Here is a 12,736-nt window from a genome sequence, read left to right as displayed (position 1 = left end):
TTACAAATGACAAAATGTTTACACAAAATCATGACAGTGTTTACATGATATCACCCACTACTAACATTATTTACTGTATCTTTTGAAAAAATACAGCAATTTTAACAGCACAAGACTTAATATTTAACAGGAGCAGGTTTCATTTTTCCCTGGTTTTATTATCACACTGTTCACCAAAACACAGCAAACCTTCATCTTATCCAGAAGGGTCACCTCTTCACCCTCACATGGAAGAAGTAATCTGATTGGCATGGTGGTATGTTTGAAGCAGGTCCCTTGTGTAGCGCTGGAACCCAGTCATGATGTTTCATCCACTTCATTGGCTGGTTTGCTGCAATAATGCCAAATAATTAGCAACTCTAGAAACAGAAGGTAGTTCTGCAAAATCACTCAGTAGGATGTTTGTTCTAATTTGCTATGACCAAAACCAATTTGTTATTATCCTGTAAATTAAATCCTATATTTAAAGAAAGAAAAATGTAAATGTAAGCCTCTATTGTAACACTATTACCACTGTGTGGCTGTACCTGCACCCATAACAGTGGATGAGGGGACTCGCCCAGCTCTGACTACCTCGAAGTCCAGGAGGTCTTCCCTCCTTTCACTGTTGTGGGGGGGACCTGACTAGACTTGCAGCTCATATCCTACCAGTCACACCTGTTACAGACCATAGATCGTTAATTTTAGGGACCAGGACAGTAGGCCTCAAGGTACTGTTATATTTAAATGGCTGGAGTAACCTGTAAGAGTTTTTTACACTCAGAAAACAAGGGACTTAATACCCAGATTTTTACCTTTAACCATTTCACAAAAGGTTAAACATTTAATGTCCACAATTTAGACTAGCAGGTTACAGAATCCAAAATTAATAAAAGTATAATAATCACATTACCTAAATTATACTTATCTAATTTACCAACTCTGAGCTAATGCTGATTTTGTTCTGATCCTGTGGAGGAGAGAGGCTGGAGAGAATAAAGCACAAGAGGATCAGAGGAAAAACAGGATCCCCCTGGACATTCAGTGGAAGTATGCTGTGAATGAAAGACCTTCTGAATTAATCATCTTAACACGGCAACAAATTTAGCAGAGGAAAACCCCCAAAATATACAAAACCAACTTGCAGGTGTACGGTTTGGTCAGTGATTGGTTCCTCTGGCATCTCTGCTGGAATTTTCAACTGTGACCTCTTTAGATCCAATCTTCTGATCATCAGAAGACAAAAGAAGAACCTTGTATGTCTTCTTCACCTCACTTGTATACATTTCCACCTTTTCTCCCCCTTTTCTTTCTAGACATTAAATCTTCTGAAATCACATCCTGCCTCACCCACCACAGGGGCATCAAATTACTCAGTTAACATCTAATCACCTGATATCCACACACCTTATCATCCTCTCTCTGACTCAGTCGTCCCACATGCATGAACTAAAGTTTAAACTTTAAAATCACTTATTGTTAACATAGACATTTGAACATTCAGTCATATATGGGTACACTCCTTCGTTTCATTCAGTTTATGTAATTCTACTTCAGTTAGATGTCTTCAACATATTCTCACATGAACATTCAGTTTTAAAATGATCCCTTTTTAATTCAAATGAAGAGGATTACTTCCTTTTATTTCTTTCTTTTATTCAAAATCATAATGGGTGAGACACTAGGGGTGGGGGAAAAAATCGATACTGTGTAGTATCGTGATATTTTGTTTGCTAATAATGTATTGATACAGGGACAGCAGAAATCGATATTTTGTTACAAAAAAGGTTTTTGTGCTCTGACTTCAGAGCATGTTGATCCTTTTTCTGAGCAAGAATCCTGACATTCCTTCACTGTCCAAATATGTTTAACTTTTTTTGGCATAAACATGACAGTTTACTTATTTTAATTTAAGACATGTTTTATTTTAATTAAGTTTAAAACTTTTTTATTTAATGTAAAATTATATTTTGTTTTAATTTACTTTCAAATTCTTCAGTTGCTGAAGGGGCTGCATAGTTTTCATAAACTGCATAGTTCAGAATAGCTATAATTGTACCAAATGGTTGCATTCAGTTAAGTTGGACTAGACTGTAATACAAACCGTTCAGTTTGTCAACAATAAAACTGAAATGAGAGAAAGACTGAGTGTGAGACTTTGATATTAGATAAAATGAATATTGATAAAGTTGACCTTTATGTACAGAATCTGAATATCGCAAAATATTTTAAAAAATTGCAATAATATCATATCGTGGGATGTATGGTGATTCCCACCTCTATGAGAGACACACTAGTCTGCGAAGGTCAGAGCCAGATCATGTCCTCACAAAACTCAGACATTAGAACAGTTATTTCCACTACTCAAACTACATTTGTCATTTAACATACCATACTAATCAGACTTCTATTTTGGCTTCGGTAAATCATTTTTTAAGAATAAAAATGATTTATTATTAGCAAATAATGGAAAAGCGTTTTACCTCCTCTCAGATGGAATAAGAGGAAACAGCCAGGGGAACTTCAGTCTCTATCTGTCCCACCTCTTTCACACAGCATAACTAAGGGAGGGATTCACATGAGCAAGCCTATCAAAAAAAGCAAAGTTTTAAGAATATCTCAAAAGTAGAGAGTCAAAATGACCCTGTTCATCAGCCAGCTTTATCTGACAGGACACCTGTCAGACACCTGTTATAAATTAAGATGACATCAGCTTGCAGAAACTTTTAAATCTCTCACTGTAAGAGAAGATGTCACACAGACACCAAACCTATTGTGTCTGTGTGCATTTGATCGTAAGAAGGCATCACATCCAGTTCAGAGTCTAAGTGTACAAGATACTAGTAAAGGCACTAGTAATTATATAGTGCATTTGAGCATGCAACCTTCTGCTACATCCCACTCACCCAGTCACTTACACACACACGTTCATACAGTGCTTTGTATCTATGCCTTTAATCTAATATTCACGCACACACACACACACACACACACACCACTCATTCCCAGTATCTTTTCAAAGGACACGTCAACAAATGGAGTTGATCAGTCCACTGACCTTCCGAGTAGTAGAGGACCTTGTCAAGCACCCAAGCTACAGCTGCCCCGACACTGAAACCTCAAATGGTGAAGTTTTTCTATCTGTCCCCTAGATGGAGCTAATTGATTATATAAATGTTTGGCTGCTTTGTGTTTTATGCTTACCTGCAGTAGTAGGAGAGAAATTACAAAGCTCAATGGGAGAATCCTGCAACAGCAAAGATGGTGGTGGAACTGAAAAAAATCCTAGGACTTTTTTTTTTTTTTAACTTCAGATTTGAGCTGGTTAAAAGGTAAATACTGCTTTGAAGTAACTGCTCGAATAAGTGCTCTGAGCTACTCCAAGGTGGTTGCTGAGCAGTTAACACCTGCTTCTGGTAGTGTGTGATTTACATTTTCCAAATGTGTGACATCTTCCAGCTGTTCCACTGATTCTTTACTAGACTGAAAATAACATTGCTCTGACAATGGCAAAATTCATTGGAGTAAGAAATCATCACTAACATAACCTCATTGTATATGAGGCCTTTCTGTTTGTGTGAGAACACCAAGTCTTATTCTATTTTTTTTTTTTAAAAAAACAAGTCTGTCCATTTACTCTGATAATTTCAACCTTACTGGTTTTTTCATTAGTATGTATGGAGGTATGGCCCACGTTTCCAAATAATTTTAGCCCATGAATTCAGTTTGTCTCTGCTGTTTAGGTTATTATTCAGAAGAGAGAAAGTTCTGCTGGAAAGCACCTCATTAACAACAACAACAAAAAAAGCCCCCAAAAAAGTGTGATCTTGTACAACACTGCTTGCAATACTGAAAGCAATTGACTATAAAGGATAAAGGTTATCATGTGAAAGTGATAATGTGCTTGAGAAAACTCAAACTACAGCATGTGCATTGTTACAGCAAGTGGTCCTAAGTGAGACTGTTTAACCACTACTGGACTGTAACTCAGCAGACCTGTCCAACATGCCTGGAAAACTGGAACACACACTCTGGAAATTTGGTGCAGAGACAAAGGGGCAGGAGGAGCAATAATAATGACACTAAAAAGAGATGGTTATGTAAAAGAGGTGGAAAACGGATTTAAAGTTGAGGTGAAAATGTGTGAAAAGGAAAAGAGTTGGAAGGAAAGAAAGGGGGATGTGTCTGAGTTTTCCATTCTCTCATTAGCATTGTATTTGGAAATCCATTCCAGCTTCATGCACAGTATGGCTGTGCACGAGTTTTTTTTTTTTTTTTTTCAAAAATGTAAAATACCGCAAGACAGTTTGTAATACATAATAGAGATTTAAAAAAAAAAAAATCTTCACAAAGGTGGTACACTGAACCTTCTAGCAAGCCAAAATAATAATTCTAAATTGATTTTGTACGGGAGGAGCTTGTTAATGTTCTGAAGGCAGTTGGGGCCATAGTTACTAAGAACGTTGGTGTTCATCTGTAATAGACAGAAATCCTGCAGCACTCGCAAGGTCCCAACAAGGCACATGTACAGAGAACACTTGGGAGAACCTGCTGTGGTCAGAATGCTTACAAGTTACAATAATTTCTTCAAAGTTGACATTTTGCGCCCACTTAAGATAGTGTATAATGTCTTCCTAAATTTTAGATGCCATTTATAATGACTTACATTATAAATGGTACCTATAGTAAATGTTTAGTTCTAAATAGTTCATCTTTCATTATTTCAGTGGAAATAATAAAAGATAAAATATTTGCTCACTGAACAATACCAGGCACTGCTGTTTCTTTGAAATCTCCAGGTTTGTTTTTATTACTAAAGCTGATCACAAAAGTGTCATTCATCTGTCTGCTGAGATGGTTTCTTTAACTTTATGGTCTGCGAGAGCAAAACATAAAGTGCAGGGTTTAAGAAATCCTTTTAAAGTGCTTTAAACAGATCTCACATATGCCCAGGATTTCATTAATTTAAGTGGTTCTGTCTCAAGTTACCGTTAGTGGAGTACCTAGACAGCCTGTGCTCTAGCAGTATGTCTGTTAATAGAGATGACAGATGAAATACTTCTGTTAAGAAAAAAATAATTTAAAAAATCAGAATATTTCCTTTCATGGCCAAACAGCCTGTCTGGTCCTGGTGGAAATCCCATTTTATGCTGCTATTTCACACCAAAGAAGAGTGGTAACCATTTTTAGAATACTGTCTGCAGTGTTTCTGGGGTCAACTATAGTCCTTCCTAAAATTTACAGCTCTATTTTGATTTAACTGACAAATTTTTAGGCTCAGTGCAGCCAGTCTGAGTGGCATTTTACCTTACAAATAAGAAGTTACAGTTTTCCCACAGTTAATTATGCATAATATTAGACTGCCTTATCAAAGCACATCGCACACTCAGCATAACAGTAATCATAGTTTTTCGCTGTTTCTCAAGAGTCGTGTTGCAACCACATTTTCTGCAGTTCATCAAATGTCTTTGTTCTAAAACCATAACAACTCTGTTTATAAGACTTTATAAACACAATGATGGTCCATAAAGTCTTCCATAAAAATTACCAGCTTTGGTAATTCACCTAAACAGCTTTTTTTTTCAACCATGGACCTTATATGTAAAATTAAATAAAATACAACCACACTGACATCACTCATTAATTTAGTCAAGTCTTGTTGTGAAGCCTCAAAATACATATTTTTGCCATCACCATATTGGTATTGGGAACCCCAAAGTGAAAACCAAGAGGTGGAGCTGGCTTTCTCCTCCACGACAGACCAGTGCAGCCGGAGTCTCCCTGCAGTCTATCTGTCTCCCACTTCCCTCTCAACTCATTTGTGAACAAGATACCAAGTTACTTAAACTCCACTTAGAGAAGCAACTTGTCCCTATCCCAGAGTCAGCACCCCACCTTTTTCTGTGTGAGGACAAATTTTCATTCCTGCCACTTTGCACTAGGCTGCGAAACTCCCCAATGCAAGCTGGAGGCCACCACCTGATGAAGCCATCAGAATCACATCATCTACAAAAGGAAGGATGAGATTCTGAGGCCACCAAGGTGGAGCCATGCCACTAATTGACCACGCCTAGAAATTGGTGGTAAGGGAAGCTCTGGTAGAGTCCAAAGCACACTGGGAGCGAGTCCAGCTTATTGCTGGCAATGTAGACTAAGCTCTTGCAACAGTTGTACAAGGACTGAAATGTCTCATAAGAAAGGGGGTCAGACACCCCGTACTGCCAAAGCACCACCCAGAGGATAACCTGAGGGATACAATTGAATGCCTTCTCCAAGTCCACAAAACAAAGTAGACTGGATGGATGAACTCCACATACACTCAGATTTTGTGAGCCACTAAAGAGTCACTCCAGCATTTCAAGGAGGAAAAAAATCAAATACTCCCCCTATTGTTGTTGTTCTGCATACCTGCAGTTTAATTGGGGGTCAGCATCTCCCTCAGCATAAAGTCATCTAGGCTTTGCTTCTCACTCTGTACTCCTTTGCAAACAGCAATGCAATACCATAATTATGATACAGCGTCCTTTCATTCTGGAAAGTGTCTTTGGAGATGGCATGCTTATTAACTGGCAATTGTTAAATGTGTGTGTGTGTGTGTGTGTGTGTGTGTGTGTGTGTGTGTGTGTGTGTGTGTGCGTGCGTGCGTGCGCGTGCGTGCGTGTGAGATTTTATTTGATGTATAATAATAATAATGGATTGGATTTAAATAGCGCTTTTCAAGGCACCCAAAGCGCTTTACAATGCCACTATTCATTCACTCTCGCATTCACACACTGGTGGAGGCAAGCTACGGTTGTAGCCACAGCTGCCCTGGGGCAGACTGACAGAAGCGAGGCTGCCATATCGCGCCATCGGCCCCTCTGGCCAAAAGTGACTGTTAAGCACTTGGCCCTGCTTTTAACACATCAGTTCCCTCAGAAGTCCCATACAATAACCAAGGTGGATAGGATTGCTTTGTCAACCAATGGCTGTCCAACCATCTGCTTTGAGGATTACCACCACAACAGGTACCAACCACCTTACAACCACAGCTCCATGCAGTGGCCACAACAATGGAGGTGCGGAACATGGTTCATTTGAACTCCATGTTTCTAGGCTCTCTTGGAATGTTGTTGTATTTCTGTTGGAGTTGGGAGCTAAAGATCTCACAGTCTGGGACCTCTTAACAGCACTCCCAGAGCACCCTCACTGTATGTTTAGGTGTGCCAGGCCTTTCCAGCATCCTTCCCTGCCACCTGATCCAACTCACCATCAGGTAGTGATCATCTGACACCTCAGCTTCTCTCTTCATCCAGGTGTCCAGAACATACAATCACAGATCTGATGATACAATTACAAAATTAACGTGTGACATGGTGTGCCAATGGTCCCATGCAATTATGGACACGCCTATGCTTGAACATGCTGTTCATTATAGACAAACTATGGTTTGCAGAGAACTTCAATAACAAAGCACTACTCAGGCTTAGATCAGGCTGGCTGTTCCTCCCAATCATGTCCATCAACCCTTGGGTCCAGGGTTGCTGAGGGTGCTCAAGAGGGTGCTGCTCTTCAACATCTTTCAAGAGGGAGGCTTGGGACACTGAGTCTGAGTGGACCATACTGAGCATCTCTAGTGCTGATGTCGAAGTACAAAGATGTTGCTGAAAGGTGGTTGGTGTATGTCCACCAGATGATGGACACCAGAGGTGAAGGGAGCCACCAAGCTAAAGAAGGAATGCTAACAGGCTTGATTAGCCTGTGGGACTATAAGCAGTCCAACTGGAGTGCAGTAATGTCAGTAGCTGAACCAAAACCTCAGATGTGGTAGGAGTTTGTTGAGGCGTAGGTCACTTCTCTCACCGCTACGACTTTTCCCTCACAGTCACTTGTATTTATACCTGCCTTAAGGCACAGGAAACTGCTGCAGTATTCTGCAGTAGTCCAAAGTTCATTTGTCATCTCTTCATTGATTTAGACAGGGGGAGACATTGATAGGGGTAGTTTTATGATTACCAAAAGAAAAAAAACTAACTTTTTTTTAAATCACTCTTTAATAGAAACACAACTATATGCATTAGCATATATGCATTAGCAGTTTAATATCCTTTAAAGATAAACCTGGCTAATGATAAACAGTCATTCTATAACTCCAGACCCAGAGGATTTCCTGTAGAAAAACAACAACATAAGCTGAGCATGAAGAAGTGAAGAATGAAGACTTTTTTTGAGAAAATGACCACAGTCTAATAAAGCAGATGTATCGTGATGAGATACACAAGTAAGCAGAGAATATATGTGGATGTCACCTTTTGCCATTTATCGCTATCACATCACAAGATTACTTCCATTAACCTACTTCGTGTAACGTGATGCAAGACCTGCAGGACCTCCAGGAAAAGCAAAGAAGTGACATGATGGAGGATGTGAGTCACATTCAAACTTCAACCATGTGACTCTGTGGTCTGTATGTCTGGGCTCATGGAGCAGGATGTCTATTTAGAAAGCACTCGGCAGACATTTGCTGCTCTGACTGGGCTTAGAGGAAAGGTGACTTAGGCTATCGTTATGCAAACAATTGTTTTGGCACTGAAGTAAGAGTCTTTGTAAAGTGAAATCTTTGCAGATTAGTTCAAGAACTACTTTTCAAGCTATTTCTGTCTTTCTGCCTCATTTATACTTCTCTGCCTTTGGCTGTAGACAGACACGGCAAACAAAGTTATTTTCCTTTCCGAGTGATTGATGTGTGATTTAACATCCTCTTGCTTCCAACAATTTCTTATTTTCAGACTGTTCTTCAAAGATCTTTACTTTCATAAGCTACCTAAGCTGCTTGTTATTTTTGTCTTGTCTCCATTACCACACCACAACCACAACAAGATTATTCCTGCAAGGACTTTGGCTGTATTTCTCAGTCTGTCTGAGAAGCTTAGAGTAACAAACCAGATGTTGTAACGTAATGCCTGGGGGACACATTAGCTCTCCCTGCTGTCTGCTTTTCTTACTCCCCTCATTCATCTCTCATCTTTACTTGTCTGCTGCCCTCAAATCCCTATTATTTTCCACCTCTCTCTTCTCCCCACGTCGTCTTTTTCTGTTCTCATCATTTGCGTCTCCCCTGCTTTCTAGTATTTCCTCTTTTAGAGCACTGCTGGTCTGGCTGGAAACCTAAACGGAGCCATCTGCTGCAGAAATATTCAAACTTACATAATCTACATATGGTTGAAGTAGGTTTCCTAAATACACAAAAATATTTTCTTTCAACATGAGAAAATGACTGTATCAAAAATCCAAGATGTTCCCTAAGTCATATGTAGCAGACAAAGGACATGTGAGCAAATTTCATTTTCTGTAATAGGTTCTATTTAACTCAACCAACAAATTCCAAGAATACAAATGACTGAAAACAATTAAAGAGGACCCACTGTGTTCATTTCTATCTCCAGATTTTTTCTTGCACTTTTCTCAATAGCATTTTTTTACCATTCAATATAAAGTAATGTAAATAAAGTTTATTTATATAGCACTTTTCACAGACATAAGGGTCACAATAAAATTCACAAATCACAATGTTAATATTAAACCAGAAAAAAAAAGAAATATATAAATAACAACAGAATATCAGCTGAAGGCCTGATTAAGGCGAGAAAAATGTACAAGTTTTTTTTAAAGAGTCCACAGACTCAGCTAAATGGAGCTGGAGTGGTAAACGTTTCCAGAGCCCACAGACTGAAAGGCTCTGTTCCCCCAAGTCTTCAGTCTTGTATAAGAGAGAACTAAAAGATTTTGAGTGTGTTTAACAAGAAGCTGAAATGTTGTTCAAGTTTCCTTGTAGGCGTTTCACCTCTCATCCGAGAAGCTTCTTCAGTTCTAAGAGCAATTGGTGGAGAGTCCCAAATTTTAAGCCCTATGGGAGTGTCCCCAAGAGGGTCATGGACCCCCTGTTGATCCTGTATCTAATCACACGAGCCAAGGTATGAAAACGGGTGTGGGTCACAATCAGCCACGGTTTCGGGTGAACCCATTGTGAAGCCTAGACCCACGTTATCATGTGATTTACTGAGGTCAAATGACCCACTATGTGAGTGGGCATTAAAGCATCTGCAAAGGGATCTCAAAACTGGATTACAGATGGCAGTTGATGTCGTAAACCACCGCCTCTGTTCAAAGATGGTCGCTCACAGTGGACATAGATGGCTTCTTTCACTCCTCTTTCAAACCATCTGTCTTCTCTGTCCAAAATGTGAACATTGGCATCCTCGAAAGAGTGACCTTTGTCCTCAGGATTGCAGATGGAGAGCCGAGTCTTGTTCCGTCGAGGTGGCTCTTCTATGTTCTACTATGTGTTTATGAAGTGACTGTTTGGTCTCTTCAATGTAGAGGTCTGAGCATTCCTTGCTGCACTGTACAGCATATACTACATTGTAAAGTTTGTGTTTAGGAGTTTTGTCTTTGGGATGAACCAGTTTTTGTCTGTGTGGCTGGGTCTGAAGCAGCGGCGGTCCCTAGCCTGTTTGGCGCCCTGGGCGAAGACTCCCTCTGGCATGCCCCCCCCCCCCCCCCACACACACACACACACACCACACACACACCACACACACACACACCCCCACCACACACACAGGATTGTACATTAACATAGAACTTTTGTCGGAACCATACTGAATTTCACAAGAGAAACATACAGATATGAAGAGAGAGAGAGTAAAAAGCTACCAAACAGCCATCATAATTCGTCATACAATGAGAACACGACAAATCAACAACTGACAATGACTAATTAATATTAAAATCTGTAACATAATGTATTGTTTGGAGTTTAGTCTGTTACTGTTACTATTTTTACCATTTCTTCTTGGAGCAACTGTAACCCACATAATTTCCTTAGGGGTTAATAAAGTATTCTGATTCTGATTGTTTCAGGATGACCTGCCATTATCCAACCACACATCTGCTTACCTGTATCTTTTGCCCGTTTCTCCTCCTCCTCTTTTCTCTTTTTTCTAAACTGAGGACCTGATGGCTTTGAACCCAGGATTCAAATCATGAATACATAATGGGCTTGAATTTACAACATTATGAATGAAATGTACTCTATTTGGAAGCAGCAGGTCTCCCTCCCCTTTCCACGGGTTGTGTGTGAGACTTTAAATCATCAAAATATAAAATATAAATTTTAAATTGTTATTGATCCCTTTACCTCTAGTCCTAAAGTGTATATTTATTTTCTTACTCTTCTTATATTTATTGTTTGTTTACTTGCACTGATGTAACTGGAGCTTCGTCGTCTCATCTCTCTCTGGACTGTAGCGGAGATGACAATAAAGTCTTTTTTGACTTCAGCAGCGAGCAGGCGCACTGAGGAAAAACATTGGTGCAAATTATAAGTCTGTATCATAATGTCTGTTGTTTTCGTGTTTGTTGTTTTGTTTTTATTTTGTTTTATTTTGCAAGTTGGTTATCCCGCCGCCCCGCCCCTGTCCTCCCTGTGCTGCAAGCATGTAAGCTGTGGGGCATGGCCACATATCCACATCCACAACTGGGGGGGGGGTCATATGGACTATGTAACGGAGTAATATTATTTATTAGTGATTGAAGAACACTGAAAAAGAACAATCATAGGTTTCTCTTCAGCACTGTAGCCAGTAACCTTTAACCTTAACTAATAATGAGTTCATGAAAAAATTACCCATAACCATCTGACAGACATAACACTGTGTACAGCTGCTTTAATACCATTAATATTTATTTACACTTTTTTTCTACAATTGATCTTCCTGAGTTAACTTCAGTAATTACTTCCTCCAAACCATCAACGTGTTACATCCCATTCCTACAAGACTGCTCAAAGAATTAATTAATGTTCCAATCTTAAATAGGGTCAACCTATCTCTATTAATCAAATATGTAACACAGGCCTTCAAACTGGCAGTAATAAAAACCATTACTTAAAAAGCCATTACCTTTACACAGTGGTCTTAGCTAATTATAGGCAGTGTTTGGAAGGTTACTTTTAAAATGTATTCCATTACAGAATACAGAATACATGCCCCAAAATGTATTCTGTAACGTATTCCGTTACGTTACTCAATGAGAGTAACATATTCTGAATACTTTGGATTACTTAATATATTATCATGCTGTTTACAACTACATGAAAGTACTATTGCTGTGATTTATTACTGTTACTGACAGTCCGCGGCTCCGAACCCTCGAAAAGGGACCTCTGGCTAATACGGCGGGTTTGTGTCTGCTCATAGCCGAAAAATAGCTTTACTTTGTTGTCTGGGTCAACTTTGCTAGCGAGAGACAGAGAGAGGCGTTGAAAGGCTGCTCCAACGAAACTTATTGTTTTTGGAGGAAAACATGAACAAAGGTACAGTCGAGTTTTAATAGCTTACTTACAACTGGGTTGTCAGGCACTCTTCTTGGCTGCAGTGGTTATTATTATATTTATATGCTTCCAGCTCCTGTTTTTGCTCGATGACAGCTCGTACTTTTTCTTTTTCTCCCTCCTCGCGCTCACAGACACATAACGTGTATGGCAGTCCATTCTCCCTGCAGCACGGACTACGCTGCCTATGAGGCTACATTCTTTAGAGCTATACCGGTAGCATTCTGCCTGTTAGCTTAGCACAACAACAACAAAAAGGCGCTCTCTCACCCAGGAAACACGCAGAGAGAGAGCGTCACCCTGTAACCATGGTAACCGTAACGCTGCCGCCTGGAACAACAGAACGTAGCTGTCAAACAAAACCCAAACAGGCCTGACCCGCCA

General features: G+C 39.6%; 1 long non-coding RNA gene across 2 annotated transcripts in view; it reads right to left on the bottom strand.

The window, feature by feature from the left end:
• Positions 1 to 6,650: 6,650 nt before the first annotated feature.
• The window catches only part of LOC146498368 (uncharacterized), a 97,203-nt gene continuing 91,117 nt past the window's right edge, over positions 6,651 to 12,736 (bottom strand). For both annotated transcript variants that reach the window (XR_014870609.1, XR_014870608.1), the window contains one exon: positions 6,651 to 10,237. This is a non-coding gene — a long non-coding RNA (uncharacterized LOC146498368). The remainder of the gene's footprint in view (positions 10,238 to 12,736) is intronic.

Source organism: Neolamprologus multifasciatus, chromosome 18 (genome assembly GCF_963576455.1).
Source record: "Neolamprologus multifasciatus chromosome 18, fNeoMul1.2, whole genome shotgun sequence".
Taxonomy (NCBI): domain Eukaryota; kingdom Metazoa; phylum Chordata; class Actinopteri; order Cichliformes; family Cichlidae; genus Neolamprologus; species Neolamprologus multifasciatus.
This window is presented reverse-complemented; position numbering and strand designations above follow the sequence as displayed.